The sequence below is a fragment of the Plectropomus leopardus genome, chromosome 12 (genome assembly GCF_008729295.1).
Source record: "Plectropomus leopardus isolate mb chromosome 12, YSFRI_Pleo_2.0, whole genome shotgun sequence".
In the NCBI taxonomy this organism is placed as follows: domain Eukaryota; kingdom Metazoa; phylum Chordata; class Actinopteri; order Perciformes; family Serranidae; genus Plectropomus; species Plectropomus leopardus.
In genome coordinates this window covers 33,844,562-33,862,325 of record NC_056474.1, presented here as the reverse complement: position 1 = coordinate 33,862,325, position 17,764 = coordinate 33,844,562, and the positions used below count along the sequence as shown (strand labels likewise).

Here is a 17,764-nt window from a genome sequence, read left to right as displayed (position 1 = left end):
AAATTTTCGCGATGTTTGTTTCAATTTGCGAATCTGGAGGTTAAACCATGGGGCTAATTTTTTTTGTTTCATTATTTTCTTCTTGAAGGGTGCAACAGTGTCGAGAGCTGATCGCAGTGAGCCAGTAGCATTATCGATGAGACAGTCAATTTGGGAATGACTTAAGTTAGTAGTAGTGTGCTCAGGAGTTGTAAGACATGGTAATGATGTCAAAGCAGAGGGAATTAGTTTCTTAAATTTAGCCACTGCTGACTCAGATAGACATCTAGAAGAGTAGCTCTTACTGAGAGGCTTGTAGTCAAGTAATAAAAAATTAAAACTTATCAAATAATGGTCTGACAGAGCAGGAATCTCAGGAAAGACTAATAAATCTGCAATATCAATGCCGTATGCAAGGACTAAATCGAGGGTGTGATTGTAGCGGTGGGTGGGTTTATGTACACACTGACTGAAGCCTATTGAATCCAAAAGTGTGGAGAAAGCAGAACTAAGGCTATCACTATTAACATCCATGTGAATGTTAAAATCCCCTACGATAATAATTTTGTCTGATTTGAGCACTAAACTTGATATAAGCTCAGAGAACTCAGATAGAAATTCAGAGTATGGGCCGGGGGTGCGGTACACTATGACAAATAGAATTGGCTGTAGAGTTTTCCAGGATGGGTGAGAAAGACTAAGAAAAAGGCTTTCAAATGAATTATAGTTTAACTTGGCCTTAGTGTGAATTGCTAAGCTTGAATCAAAAATAGCAGCGACTCCCCCTCCTCGGCCAGTGTCCCGCGCAACGTGACTATTTATATGACCAAGAGGAGTGGATTCATTCAGGCTAACGTACTCTTCAGGACAAAGCCAGGTCTCAGTGAGGCATAATAAATCAATATGGTTATCCAATATTAAATCAGTGACTAAATGAGCCTTGGTTGATAAGGATCTAACGTTCAAGAGTCCGCATTTAATTCTCCTGTTATGATGCTGTATGACAGGAGATGAGTTAATTTTTATGAGATTTTCTTGTACAACTCCCCTTTTATTTATTTTAGCTTTAAACAAATGAAGTGGTCGGGGGACAGACACTGTTTTTATAACATTTACATTATGGGTGTGTGACTGTGCTAGAGGAAGCTCAGAGAAGCGTGTAAGACTGCGACTCTGAAACCTGGTCCCAACTCTGGTTTGTCATGGCTTTGGGCCTCTAATAAAATCGGCCAGATTCTTAGAGAGGAGAGGCTCCATCCAAAGTGGGATGGATGCCGTCCCTCCGGATAAGACCAGGTTTACCCCAAAAGGAGCGCCAATTATTAACGAAGCCCACATCATTTGCTGGACACCACCACGACAACCAGCGGTTGAGTGCTGACATGCGGCTAAACATGTCATCACTGGTCACATTGGGGAGGGGTCCAGAGAAGATTACGGTGTCCGACATCGTCTTGGCGTACTCACACACCGACTCTATGTTAATTTTAGTGACCTCCGATTGACGTAACCGGGTGTCATTGCCGCCAACGTGAATAACAATCTTACTGTATTTACGTTTAGCCTTAGCCAGCAGCTTCAAATTTGACTCGACGTCGCCCGCTCTGGCCCCAGGGATACATTTGACTATGGCCGCTGGTGTCACTAACTTCACGTTTCGCAAAATAGAGCTACCAATGACCAGGGTTGTGTCCTCGGTCGGTGTGTGGTTGAGAGGGGCATACTTATTTGAAACGTGAAGGGGGGGTGGGTGGTGTACCGCGGGCTTCGGCTTACTATGCTTCGCTCGGACAGTCACCCAGCCTCCCGGCTGAACAGGGGTTGCCGGGGGACGGCTAGCAGAGGCTACGCTATGTCGGTCCGCACCGGCTACAGGGGGCTCGCTAGCTATCGCAGCTACAGAGGGATTATCCACGGTGCGGAGCCGCGCTTCCAGATCGCTAAGCCTCGCCTCCAGCACAGAAAATAAACTACACTTGTTACAGGTACCACTAACACTGAAGGAGGCAGAGGAGTAACTAAACATCTGACACACTGAGCAGGAGAGAGCAGAAGAGGGAGAGGAGCAGGGAGAACCAGCTAACCAGAGCTAATGCTAACGAAGCTAACCGGCTAACAGTGAGAGAGCGGTTGTGAATACACAGGAAAAACCGCTGAGAGGAGGAGACAGCTGTGAGTGATTAAGTAAAACTTATGTGAGTTTTCAGTCACAGATAGATAAGAGCAGCCGAAGTAAGGAACAAGTTAGAAGATTAGCTGAGGATCGCTCGTAGGAGCAGCTCAGAGACGCTACCAGAGACACAGACAAGATACACCGGAAGTGATGTAACACGCTTACCCGCAGTACGTCAGCACGTCAGCCCTGTATGGATAATGTCTCATGTTTATTACTCTTGGCTCGTTTGACAAAGTGCAGTGTGAAAGCAAACCAAACCAACTTGAATTGCAACAATGTTGTAATTTCACCTTCCCCAATCAAACCGAGTCTCTGAACTGTTATGTGTGAAAACGACCCAAGATGGAACTAGAACTGCATTTCCATAATCCAGAGGCCACCCAAATTCTGCGGAAAAGGGAATTCTTGGTTTGGCGATGTGAGTGTTCTTGTCAATGATGGGTGCGAGAGAAGCCCTTTTTAGGTGTAGGAGTAATGCATTATCGTTGTTCAGGAACCTGTATACTCTCAGTTTGCACACATCAGAATCCTCAAAGTCACCATAGCAGCTTGTGAACACTGCTATGGTGAGGTATTGTGCCTGGTTGAGGAAGTCATCTGTTGTGGCATCAGCGGGGTTTTCACCCAGCTCCTCAAGTACAGGTATGTCCAGGTTCATACTGCTCTTAAACCATGCCTACTTTCCACTGAAATATGGATAAATATGGATATATCTCTATCACTCAGACTGTGGATGAAGGGCATGGCATAGCACTGCGAAAGTCCCTGTGCCGCAACCATTTAATGTATAGGCAGGTATGCATTCTGGGCTGTTCTCACCCACAGATCTGGTAGATCACTGAGGTGGGTTGCACTATAGTACAGGTACATGGTAATGATGATGGTGTCATTGGCATGTATGACAACTCCAGCAGCTCCTTCATTCTGGACAATGTAGAGGTTGTGTAGTATTATCCTAGTGTCAGCCTTCTGCTGTGTAGATTCCAGAGCAGGAACATCCATAACATACCCTTCTGTAAGCACCACACTCTTTGTCTTGTCTTTGAATCCACCATACAGAAAGAGATAAGTTGGGCCAAGAAAAGGCTCCAGTTGCTCATTGTCCCAACATGTCTCACAAAGGAAGCCCAGAAGGTTAGCTTTGTTAGCTGACACTGTAAAAACTTTTAATATGGGAGCTGTGTACTGCTGACTGTCATATACTTTGGCTGGTTTTGATTAGGCAAACCTCTGTTATTACTCAGCTGACTTAAGGCTGGGTCCACTATACCTGTCACAACACAAGTATATCATATCAGCGCTGGCAAGCACATCACTCAGCAGTAGGTTTTTGTATCGCTCAGTGATGGTTCCAAATCTTTCATCTTAGTGAAAGATCGATGTCAAGAACTTGCTCTGACTCCATTCTTTTGTGGAGTACGTATGACACTAGCTGACGGTTTTTAAGAGCCAGGTTGGAGATGAACTGCGCATGATAAGTGAACGAGCACAGGTGGCAGCAGAGCAGAGACATAAAGCTGCAGTCTAGTCAGACAGTTTTCCAGCAGCCATCAGTCTGTAAGCTACAAAAAGTCACAGAAATGTTTAAATCCCATTATATCTGATTCTGATTCATTAAACTATCACCAGACTCTTTGACTGTTATGACATGCAGCCTATTAAAGCGCTCCACAGGTGAGCTGTGATTTCTGTTCAAGGATCAACCTTCAATTTGCGTAAATTCTCAAAAAAAAAACAAAAACATTTTCGAAAAATAAAAAAAGGCATATTATTATTGAGTCAACATGTAAACCAATCAGCTATTAGATCAGGTGACATCTAGGTGTTTGCAGTCATTGGAGAGCAACAGCAGCACCTGGCTCCAGAAATTGCAGCCAACTGAAATCATTGTATCCTATGTATGCATGACATCAGAGCAAGTCAGAAACAAGTCAGACAAAAATCAAAATGGCATCAATTGTGTACAGCTCTGGCTGGCTAAACTCTAATGAGCCTATTAAGACCCAGGTAATGATGAAAAACACCTGGCTCTCATCTGGTCTAACAGCTGATTGATTTAGAGGTGACTAAACATTAAAACATTTTGGAACATTTAATTTCTACTGAACTTGAAATTTTGATGTTAATAGGCCCATTCTATTAACAGAACATCTGCTGTGTGGCCTATGGTGATATTTGTTAATCTGATTAAAATACCCTTTATTCATATTATAAACTGGATACATACAATACAGCAATGTTGTTTTTAATATTAACAATATACTGATTTTAAGTATTTAGCAACATAATCATAGATCACCTGTACAACATTTTAATTGGATCATGATTAACAAAATTTGTGGACTGCATACAAACTGATACCATCAATCTAAAAGGTGTGTTCTGAATGATTTTGTACAAGAATTTATCATCAAGAAAAGAAAATATGAGCTATATGTGAGGTGAAGGTTGAAAGGACTAGTACTTGAGAAGGCTGCAACCCTATGTTTACAGTTTTATCCTATTTGTAGTGGACAGGGTTAATTCTGCAATCGTCCTCATCTTAAGTGCATCCCTATTTACATCACTAAGTGATAAAATTAACATTTTATATCTACGTTTAGGCTGGATGTAACAGGAAATGAGCTGGCATAGCACAGTATAAAATACAGCACGTATTTTTCTCAGAACTGAAGCAATTTTTATTTATTTCTCAAAAGTTTAAAATGCCACCAAGGTTCAGTCCTCTTAAAGGTGCCTGTCCCCATGTTGGTTTGAAAACTGACAAAATGTGGAAACTGAAGATTAAGTTCATTAATGCAGTGAAAGGTAAGATAATTACTCTCTCTGAATTTTTTTTACTAAAATTAATCTATCTAAAAGAATAAATTTAGAACCAGATTTTTTTTTTAAATTAACAAAGCAACAGTAAAGCTTACTACAGCAACATCACTAAATAAACACTCATGTATTTGTGAAAATGAATCAAAATGTATGTAAAATAAATCATACTTATGACATCACAATTCTGAGTGAAGTATAGAAAGAAAAAGAGACATGGACATGGACATATTCCTAATTATTTTTCATTTTTCCTAATTAGGGCCAATAGACCTTGTTTACATAATTATAGAAAACATATTTTAATAGCAAATTTTTTTATTTGGGGTCAGATTGACCCCAAGGACAACATGAGGGCAAAGGCACCATCTAGGAGAAGAGGAGTTTCCATATTTTATACTTTGTAAACAAAAATTATTTTACAGAATGTTTAGGAAAAATTTGGCTTCATACACCAATTTGTTTTGTAATTACATATGTTTTATTGCTTACAGTTTAATGAATCAAGATGCTGCTTCTTTTTACAGGCTGTAAAGGATTGAAAATGAAAGTATTTTCCCAAGATTAAAATGGACAAAAAGCATCATAGTAAGTTCTCAATTAAGTGGCTGAATGAACTCTGTAGAAATGTCCCACAAAATTTCATACAGTACATTATTTACTGTGATGTGTTTAGTTTAAATTGCATATGTCTAAATAACCTTATTAAATAATCTTTAGATGAAAGACACATTTCTGGAAAACTGAGAACTGTATGATACTATGTCAATCAGTGGAGATGAAGATGAATGTATTCCAGATACCACCTCAGACACAAAGGGCAGTAGTGCTAGCACTGACCTCAAACAAACAAACGCTGGTTTCTTGATTATGTTTTAAGTCATCTTGGCACAGAGAGTCCCGCCAGATGTGACAGTACAACACCCAGATTGGTCAGAGGTCAAGAGGGCCTCAGAATCTATGAACATCTAAGGTTTCTAAAATTTGAACTGTATCAGATGTACAAGCAAAAACAGAGAAAAGTCTACACACTTCACCTCCCCTTGCAGCTTTTATTGAGCTACTCACAAGTAACGTTTTGAGCTACATGCTCTTCTTTAGTCTGAAGAATATGAAGAGTGCAGACTTTTGTCTGTTTTTTACTGGAACCTTGTATGGGTCTAGCACCTTTCTCAATTTCTCATGGATGTACACATTTTCTACCTCTTTTGTTAACTGTATCAGATGTACAATTGTACCATTTTTAATGTTATTAACTCAAAATTTACTTCATACAAAACTGCATTATTTGCCACATAAATGTAAAGAAAATGTCCCCGGTATTGACATAAGTATCTGTGTGAAGTATGCAAATTATGCATAAATTATGAAAATGATGTCCCCTGTTGGCTGGTTGGTCCCCAGTGGTTTTTCAGGAAGTCCCCATAAAGCGTGGGGAAACCAGTAGTTAATCATTTCAAAGGTTTAAAGGTGTCTATAGGCTCAGTAAGAAATTGCTTTTTCACCTAATTTTCTTCAGATCTGTAGAACCTTTAGAAAGGGTGGTCCCCGCAAGTGATGTTTAAAAATTTTGTCCCTACAAAACATACATACCAGTATGTGTGTGTGCATCGAGCACACATATAACAGTGGACCTAAGCTTCGTTACACAGTCACCAACAGGGAACTGCAAAACCAACAGGGGACATTTTTTAGGTCCCCACTTGGTCATGCTCTAAGTTATCTTAAAATCATGTGTTAAGGCCTCTGGTAACATTTTTCAAAATTTGCGAAGAGGGGACCTAAATGTGTATGAGTGTTAATATCCATGTCCAGAGCTCTCCTTACTGGTTGGAGCAGGTATTTGAGCGACCCATTCACATATGTCGCTTTTAACACTCCTCTCCAGAGTGAATGGCTTACAGTCCCCAGCAGTCTTTTAGACTGCAGATGGGCCATTAAACAGGCTTCAGTAATGTTAATGTGGATGACATCGAGGTCACAAAACGTAATGTATCAAATATGATACAAATGACATTATAGGGTTAATGCAGAAACTAGACTTCTGAAAAATTATTTGTTATCTTTTTTTTTTGTTTTAAAATAGAAAGGTTAGCTTTAAATGATATCTTAAGTTTTACGCTCCATAATGTGTTAAAATAAAGGGCTATACAAAGGGAGAGAAATTTTTATTTTAGGGCTTTAAAAAAGAAAGAAAACTCTAACTATAAACCAAGCAGAATAAAATTTTACATGAAATGGTCAGCAGTCCGATTATTTATTTTTAGGTTTAATTATATAAAATGATCTAACATCAGAAAAGGATATAACAACATGAGTCCACTGTTGGCTGGTACATCGTCACACAAGTTCCCTCTTAGACAGCATGGAGTGACATTCATACTCCACCATGTAAAGAATAAATAAGCACAATTGATAAGACTTATACAAAAAGAAACTCACCTAAATAATTTAATATTTATTCCTCAACTATGTTTTGTTATTAAGATTTTGTAACAAATTAAGGGTCAGCTTCAGCAGATGGCTTAATCATTTTAGAGCTTGACATTGTTTTACAATAAGGCTTTGGCAATAATAATAATAATAATAATAATAACAATAATAATAATGATAATAATGATAATAATGATAATGATGATGATGAACAGAAGAAAATTTGTTAAAAAAAGGAGAATTTAACTTAACCTTGAAATTAGCTCAGTCCCCAAAAACTTGCAACGTTATGAAATCCAATGTATGTGTGCCTTCATCTAAATTCATACATCACGAATCCATTTTATTTATTGCTCCACGTGACAGAAAAGAGGTCAAGACTTGAGTGGTATAAAGTGGTATGAGTCCATTGTTGGCTGATACATAATGGAACAAGTTCCCTCTTAGATAGGATGGAGCAACATTCACACTTCAGTATGGATGAATAACAAAGAAATAAGAAAAAGAAGTAAGATGCATTATATTTTCAAAGAATATAATCTAATATAAATATAATATTTTATGTTATAGTGTTAATTTTGTAGGAAATTGGCATTAGAAATCTTTAGTTTTTTCGTACATTGCTTTTTTAATTTGTGCACCTCAAAAAGTTTTTAATTTGAAAACACATTGAAAACCAATCATGATATAAATGAATAGAACAACAGAAACACTTAAGTACTCTTTCTTGATATTAATTGTCAGCAACCAACAGTCCTTAATGGTATTTATAATATAGGAGGTTTTGTGAGTCATCTGTTTGTCTCAGATACAGGGATAAGTCAGTTAGAGGACTGATTAACCTCCAAAACCCTCTGTTCAACTGCTGCAACAAACTTTTCAAAGTTCTTAGGTTTTTGGCAGTACTTTTGGCTATGCTGGATTTTTCCCCCAATTGCCTGTATTAATGTCATGAGAAAGCATACTTGAACTAAAGTGTCTCTTGTTTTTTTGTGATAACTACAGTCTGTCACATGAATGTATACATTAATTGGCAAATAAAAAGACAAATTTGAGGGTTCACAAATTATATAGCATCATCACAATGGCACCGAGAGTTTGGATAAAGTGAAAGGCACAAAACGAATGCTACATTAAGTTCACATTTATACTCAGCTTGGTATTGATGTTTATAGGTCTTTCCATCCCAGTATTATCCACTAAAGCATTTCTCTTAACACTTATAGTCTAACTGGTATATTAATGCTTTTAATGTGCATTGAAATAGTGATGAGCCACCAACAGCTCATCTCAGAACCATCATGTCAGAATGCAGATCTATGAATATGTTGACTTTTTTTTGGAACTTTAAATTCAAAAGAACAAGAGTCAGTCCACTCTTTGTCCCCTCTTGGTCTGTACAAAATTAGACTTGGTTCCTTGTTTTGTTTTGTTTTACCATTTCTCCAATGGTTTTTATAAATCTTGAATCTGTATTAGACAGACAAATATACACGTGCCTACATCTCAAAAAGAAAAACAAAACAGCAAACAATACAAAAACTGCAGAACTATCATCAAAATAAGATGAGTTCCAGAGGTAAAATGAAAAACTCATGTTATGAGATTTACAACAGATTGTCTACTGTACTACCTAGAAAGTCTTCAGTTGTAGGAGGGGGAACTGTGAATTTTTTAATGAGTTTACTGACATGCAAAATTACCAGCACATTTATGGAGTAAATGTATCTTCAATGAAGTTTGACTACTCCTTTGTGTGGGATTAAATGATTTGCCATCTCTCTGTGTGCATGCTGCAGTGAGCACAGTGATTTATTATTATTATACAGTTTTTGTTTTTTTTTTCTTTTTTTTTTTAATGGGTTTTCAGTTCATGAGTGTCCAGCACTTATATGCCTTTAAGGTTGCCTCTGAGAAATTAGTGACTTGGAGAGGGTGGAGTCAGTGTGTGCAGCTCTGTCAGTCCTTGATTTTCTGCAGTGTGGGGGGTGGTTTCTTTATAGTTGACGATGGTAAATAGGCCTTTCCACATTAAGCTTCAGAGTTGCTAATTTATCATAGCCAGAATGTTGCATCCAGTTCAGACTGCCTGAGACATGAGTCTGCCCCCTGTCCTGGGTTGAACAAGTGCTTATCTTGACTGGTACAACAACCCTGGATTATTGGGAAGAACACCCCAAAAGTGTACAGAGTGGGCATATAATTCTCCAGTCTAATTTCCACTAGCCTGAGTACTGATTTTTTACAAAAGTTGTACTTTAATGGATATTTAAATATTTTAACATATTTAATCACCTAATAATTACATTGGTTATTTCATTGTATACCATAGTGATGTCACATAGGTTTTTGCCTCAAGTTAACATTTCATTGTTCTAATCATAATAAAAGGTTTGGTTTCAATCATAGGGGTGAAACAATACTAAAAGCTCAAATAGATACTTTGTAAAGCATCTACAAACATTATGTAGATAGTTGAAACTTCAATGATAATTTATTGCATCATGTAAAAATAATTTGGCTCCATTAAATATTCTATAGGTGATCTGTGAAAAGAGTACATATTTGTGCCCTGATCGTCTGATCATCATGTTAAACATATTTAGGAAACAGAACTACAATGTCAAGATGCAACATCGAGCCAAAGACGAACATGGTGGGTTATTGTAGTTTTGAAACATTGGTTTCGTTATTGATTTGTAATGTTGAATTTATGCAGTCCATTTTTCCCCTCCTCCACCCTTTTCATTTGAGCTGCAGTGATGTAGCTCAAGATTTAAAGGTTTGGTCATACATGAGTTTGAACATAGATAAAAAAATGATAAATACTTTTGTAACCTATAAAAAAACATTTAATGGAGGGCCAACGTGTATGCATGCTTTACAAAGTGCTTAGAAACAAACCATTTATTAAGAGACTTTAAAGATTTAAAACAGCAATTGCAACTTTATAATGTCCTCCTAAATAATATTTCAAGATCCACTACATGGTATTTATTAACAGTTTAACAATATATTACCATGAGCACTTGCAACTTATTCAATAGTTATCAAGGAGTGTTGACAAAAGTGAAATTAACAGTCAGTTAACAAGTTATTAGTGATTCTTATACTTAAGTATTGCCAGCTTAGAAAAGATGATACTGACATGAAAAATTACCAGCACATTTATGGAGTAAAATGCATCCCTAAAGGAGGTTGAGTATTCATTTTTGTGTGAAAAATTGTTGTTCATCTCTCTATGATGTATGTACATTGATTCAGTGGCTTTGTACATTATTAAATAAGCAATCTGACTATATTACATTCACACAAATAGTGTTGTAGATATATTTATATACTTAATGAGCCTTCAGTTTATGAAATGTACAAAAATATGTAATTTCCTCTAAACTGAAGAGGTGGAGTGACCAGCACCCATATGATTCTCAGATCCTAACTTTGAATGTTGAACGGTGGAGACTGCTGTCACTGAGAAGTGAGTAACCTGCAGTGGGTGAGGGGTTTGATTCTGTACAAGTCAGTCTGTGAAAATCCGTCAGGTCTTGATTCTCTGCAGTGTAGGGGATGGCTTCTTCTAGCTGACAATAGTCGTCAAGGCATTACACATTGAGCTTCAGGGGTGCATACTTCTCATTTCCAAGATGTTGTATTTGATTTAAACTGACTGACATTTCCCTGTCCTGGGTTAAACAAGTAGCGCACACTGCTTATCTTGGTTGGTGCAACAGCCCTAGATTATTGGGAAGAACACCCCAAAAGTGTACAGAGTAGGCATACAACTCTCCACTCAAATTTCCACAACTTTGACTACTGAATTTTACAAAACTTGTACTATTATGTACTATTATTTAATTCTTTGAACATATTTAATGACATAGTAATTACATCTGTTATTTCATAGAATACAATTGTGATGTTGCGTAGTTTTGAACAGTGGAGACTGCTGACACTGAGAAGTGAGTGACCTGCAGTGGGTGATGGGTTTGATTCTGTGCAAGTCAGTCTGTAAAAATCTGTCGGGCCTTGATTCTCTGCAGTGCGGGGGATGGCTTCTTCTACCTGATGCTGGTCATTAGGACATTACACATTAGGCTTCAGGGTTGCTAACTTGATGTCCAAATGTTGTATCTGATTTAGACTGACCGAGACATGGCTTAATCCCCTGTCCTGGGTTAAACATATGCAATATATATATATATATATATATATATATATATATATATATATATATATATATATATATATATATATATATATATATATATATATATATAGCAACAAATACTGTAGGTCTTTTCATTAGTGCCATTGAATTGTTATGCACAATACACTATAAATTGTGGTAGAAAGAGATTTTTAAAATGTCAGTATTTAGAAGAACTTATTTTAAAATGCAATTGTTTCCACTTTTGAAAAATGCTGAAATGTTGAATCCATTATTCAGATACTTAAAAATGTAACTGTTATAAAGGGAAATGGAGTGTGGACAAACTTTTTCTTTTTGTTTTTTAAGTGTACAAAATTCCAAGCAAAAGTCAACATCTGAAGGCCTACTCATAGATGTGTATTCTGTTGTGGTGGTTCTGAGATGAGGTGTTGGTGGCTCATCACCATTTCAATGCTCATCAAAAACACTAACATAACAGTTACATTTTAAGTGCTTAATAATTGTTCCAGTTGAGAATACTGAAATGTAAAGACCTGTAAAGCTGAGTGGCAGTGTGAACTTACTGTGCTATTCATTCTGTTCCTTTCACTTCATGCACACTCTCTGTGCCACTGTGACAATGCTGCATAATTTGTCAGCCCTCTATTTGCAAACTAATTTACAACTTTATGTGTTACAGATTGTAGTCTTAAAAAAATAACCAACCGAAAGAAACAAAATTAAATAAAATAATAACAATAATAATAATGAAAGCTAAGTTCTGGGGTGCCCAAACGTCTTTGAATGGGGTCTAGATTAGATAATGCTAAAATAAACTTATAAGCACAGCTGTTTCATCCATCCCTGTAAAACTGTTCATTGTGAATACATTGGAATACATCCCAAAATCAAGATATTTGATGTTCAAACCCATTAACTATCTGCAATCGGTAATAGCATCAAAACATTCACAGAACCTTGAGAAATCTCTGTATGACAGGAACAAGGCTAAAAACCAACAAAAATGGCCATGACCTTTGACCTAGAAGCTGCACTGCATTAAATACCAACATGACAGTAGGATATTACAAAATGAGCTTGGGGACACTGAAAACCACTGACAGTAAATGCAACTGTGGACTCATGTCATTATATCCTACACAAGTGTGGACCTTCTTCTGTAATGTACACCGACAAACAAGTTGCTTTAAGTACAGACTGAGAACACAAGTATATTGAATACTTGATTGACTTTTAGTACTCGTGAAAACTGGTCAGGTAAGTTTTTGGGGGTTCAAAAATTTTAAGTGTCTAGTCAAAGTCTGATGTTACATAATTTCAATTAATTACACCTGAAAAGAAATAATCTTACTGCTGATCATTTTATGTAAGAATTTATTCTGCTTTATTTGTAGTTTTCTTTCTTTTGGAAGTAAACAGCTTTACAGTCTTGTGTTAAATCACTTTACAGTGATTAATTAAAACTAACAAGAAATAATTATATTGCTGATAATTTTGTGTATATTGTTACTCTTTTTTACATTTATTTTTCTGAATTTTTAGCAATACTGAAATACTATTTCCCTTTCTTCTCTGTTGACTTTTTACATTGACGGATTAAATATATACAACAAAGAAACCAACAAGTTATTAACAGTAAATACAAAATAAATAAAATAAAACGGAATCCACAGGATGATGGGAGCCGTCTTTAAAAGGTATGGTTTGCTTTGGCAAGTATAATTTCTGTAATATTTTTATCACAAAAAATGTTGATATATTGATAGCATTAAAGTTTATCCGTTTTAAATGATACAAATGAAGTTTTTGTGGAAAAGAAACACTCAATAGGTGAGAGTACAGGGATAGACAGTTTGACTGCAGTATATGGAGGTCCCCTCTGTGATAGACAGACGTTGCTTAAGGCTGCAAGTCCCTTCTTGGCAGTTTCTTTAAAAAATTATAAAAAACACATTTGCTGTAATATTGTGAAAGAAGACCTCAAAAGTCAATTTTCAATTCCATTTTGGTATTTTTAAAATGACTTCTAATAGAAGTTCCCTTTTGGATGGTGAAGACTATAACAGTCAGTCAGTCATTTTCTGTAACCGCTTGTCCTCGGTTGGAGCCAATCCCAGCTGTCATCGGGCAGAAGGTGGGGTACACCGAAGAGAAATTTAGAGTCACCAATCAACCTGAGCTGCATGTCTTTGGACTGTGGGAGGAAGCTGGAGACCTGGCTTCCCAGAGAACCCACGCAGACAAGGGGAGAACATGCAAACTCTGCACAGAAGGGCCCCCGCCCATGGACCGAACCCAGTTCTAACCGGGTTTCAAACCAGGGACCCTCTTGCTGTGAGGCAACAGTGCGGAACGGAACATGGCCCACTCGGACTCAATGTTCCCCGCCTCCCTCGGGACATGGTTGAAGCTCTCCCGGAGGTGGGGGTTGAAGCTTCTTCTGACGGGAGACTCTGCCAGACGTTCCCAGCAGGCCCTCACAATGCATTTGGGTCTGCCAGGTCTGACCGGCATCCTCCCCGACCATCGAAGCCAGCTCACCACCAGGTGGTGATTGGTTGACAGGTCCGCCCCTCTCTTCACCCAAGTGTCCAGGACATACGGTCGACGATACGACTACAAAGTCGATCATCAAACTGCGGCCTAGGGTGTCCTGATGCCAAGTGCGCACATGGACACCCTTAAACTTGAACATGGTGTTCGTTATGGACAATCTGTGGCGAGCACAGAAGTCCAATAACAAAACACAAAACACCACTCGCGTTCAGATTGGGGGGGCCATTCCTCCCGATCACGCCCCTCCAGGTCTCACTGTCGTTGCCAACATGAGCGTTGAAGTCCCCCAGCAGAACGAGGGAGTCCCCAGGAAGAGCACTCTCCAGCACCCCCTCTAAGGACTCCAAAAAGGGTGGATACTCTGAACTGCTGTTTGGACCATAGGCACAAACAACAGTCAGGATCCATCCCCCCACCCGAAGGCGGAGGGAGGCTACCCTCTCGTTCACCGGGGTAAACTCCAACGTACAGGCACCAAGCCGGGGGGCAATAAGTATTGCCACCCCTGCCAGGCGCCTCTTACCAGTGGCAACTCCAGTGTGATAGAGAGTCCAACCCCTCTCGAGAAGACTGGTTCCGGAGCCCACGCTGTGTGTCGAGGTAAGGCCGACTATATCTAGTCGGAACTTCTCAATCTCAACCTTGCGCACCAGCTCAGGCTCCTTCCCCGCCAGAGAGGTGACATTCCACATCCCCAGAGCTAGCTTCTGCAGCCGAGGATCGGACCACCAAGGTCTCCGCCTTCGGCTGCCGCCCAACTCACACTGCACCCAACCCCTATGGCCCCTCCTACGGGTGGTGAGCCCATAGGCAGAAGGTCCCATGTCACCTCTTCGGGCTGTGCCCGGCCGGACTACATGGGTAAAGGCCCGGCCACCAGGCGCTCGCCATCGAGCCCCACCCCCAGGCCTGGCTCCAGGGGGGGGGGCCCGGTGACCCGCATCCGGGTAAGGGAAACTCTGCACCATTCATCTAATTCTTCATAAGGGTCTGGTGAACTACACTTTGTCTGGTCCCCCCTAGGACCTGTTTGCCATAGGTGACCCTACCAGGGGCATAAAGCCCCTGACAACTAAGCTCCTAGGATCACTGGGACACGCAAACCCCTCCACCACAATAAGGTGGTAGCTCAGGGAAGGGTCTGTTGACACCATCTGCTTATATTATGTTACAGCGCAGCTGATTTTCCACTGATGACAAGGGGAGGGAAGTTGAAAAACCTGCATGAAATCACAGGGTAAGTCATTTAATGCTATGTGATGGAGGATGGATGCTGCGGATTAGTGCTGAGTGGACCTTTGTGGAACTGAAAACTTAACAAGATAATGTTTCACATAGTTCCAGCAATAGGGAATCATACTTATCTGTTAGCCTATTATATTTCATTTTATATTAATTACTGAGGTAATTCTACTGACTATATAATATAAACTGCTGGGCAAGTTACTTTAAAAGTGTTATACATAGCATATTAGCTGTTAGCTTTTATTTGAACAAAATAAGCTACTGTACAATATTACTCTCTGTGGAGAGTCATACAACCACACATGAGTGGTTGCAGGTGTCTAGTTTTTTTTTTCTTTAAGAAAAATCTGTCATTCTTTCTCAAGGATTTTAAGAAGCAAGCTGTGGACATGAAAAATAGATTTTCACAACGAAACAAGAAAGGGCACATACCAACTGCTTGATGTGCTATTTATGTTTCGGAGTTCATTAGATATTAATTAAATAAATTAACTGCAGTTAGTAAGGTAGTAGAAAGACAAAGATAAATAAAATACATATTTATATGTCTATAAACTGCTGCTGGTGCTGCTAGTCCACTGACCCACTGTGCTGCCGGTTTGCAATCACTAATGTCCTTCTGTCCCTTTGAAAGTGATAAAGATGACAGCAGTGAGTAAATCATAAGAATCATTACATTATAAAGAATGAATAAGGATATGACTGTTCTTGGAAGTAATAAACAGCAACCTGCTCCTTTACCATAGAAAATATGTCAACATAACCATATATGTCATAACCACATCACTCATATTTATACTGTGTAATTATATATTTTCCATATAAGCTAAGCTAACACATGGTTATCCCCCAGGAGGCTAAGCTGAGATAGCTATGCTAACTAGGCTGGCAATTACATGGCTATCACAGCCCAAACAGCAAAGCCACCTTCAACAGACCCAGGCTCCATTTATGCGAGCTCCAGGTAGTGACTGTGTCGATGCTACCTTCCCTAGCACATGCATCACACTTGCTTATATACTACAACTCACATACAAGGCTCAAGCTAAGGGAAATAAAGATAAATTGGCAGATTTAGCAAGGACACTTACTTGGGTGGCAGCATGGTCTCACACAAAGAGCCTCAAACAGGCCACTCCAAATCCTACATACCCTCAGACGTCCTGGATTTTCAGAGGACTGATTGGTGGATCTCTCCACCTATCAACTACCATTGTTTCTCCCAATCCAAATCCACTGACTGGATTTAATTGCCTCATCTGACATTTCCATCACTGTCTTCCTTCTACTGAGGGTTCCCAAGGGACTGTTGGCTCAATGAAATAAACGATCCATTGACTCACAGACCACAGCACTATGTCAGGCCTCAAATTAGTACAGACTCCTGGGGAATAACAAGCTTTCCTCCTAAATCTACCTGCATTTCCCAATCACAAGCTCTTTCATGGCAACCACACCCCTGCCTCCTCCCTAACTTATTGCCACTATGTCTCTCCCCCTCACTCAAAAACTGGACATCTGGACTGTTTTTTTTTTAAAACCTCCTGAATTCACCTGTCTTCTTCTCCCCTCAATACCTGCAGCTAAGCTTCTCAATACCTGATTACTGTATGTCGCCACGTATACTGGCCCTGTGATAAACTCATTTTGCAGCTTGACAAAATATGCCAGTACCTATACACAATGGACATGATGGGTCGTCATTTACCCAGACCTTTAAGTTCTGGGGGGTTGGCAACACATCATATGTGTATCAGGAATCTAATGCGGCTCTCCTCCATACTCCACAGGTGCCTCCAGCTAAGCTTCCTCCTCTCTACACTTTTCCAATCCAACCACTGTCCCTGCTTAGCCTGAACCACTCCCTTAGCACCCTTTACAGTCTCCTCCTGCCTACGTACCTGTTCCACTACCAGCTTTCTTCCCTTGGGGCCTGCTGTATTCCACACCGGTTTGCCTGGCCCAAGCCCCAAGCTTCCTCGGCCAAATTGAACATTACCTACTATATGCACACCTAAGCACAGACTCTGCGTCCTGAACTGCCGCTCTTGGGTTCCATTTTCTACCTTTGGCTGGATTTGGAACCACACTGCTAAATATTACATCCTTAATCCCAGCTAAACTCAACTGTTTTTGAGGTGGCCCAAAACACCTCAGAAGCTCCTTTTCCAACAATGTAATTTCTCTAGATGGCATTACCTTGGCCTCTAGCACTGTTACTAGTACTGATTCTGTGCCCCCCGCTCGCCCTGATTGTGGTCTGGTCCTGGTTGCGCCGATGCTGTGATCTTGCCTTTGGACAACTCCCTTTCAACATATGCATGAGACTGTTATCATCTCTCTCAACATCATCATAGAGAGCAATTACTAATTTCACACCTACC

The 17,764-nt window shown here is 39.4% G+C and overlaps 1 pseudogene; it reads right to left on the bottom strand.

Annotated features, from left to right (window-relative positions):
* LOC121951860 overlaps positions 1-17,764 on the bottom strand; it is a 71,304-nt pseudogene that overhangs the window by 19,101 nt on the left and 34,439 nt on the right.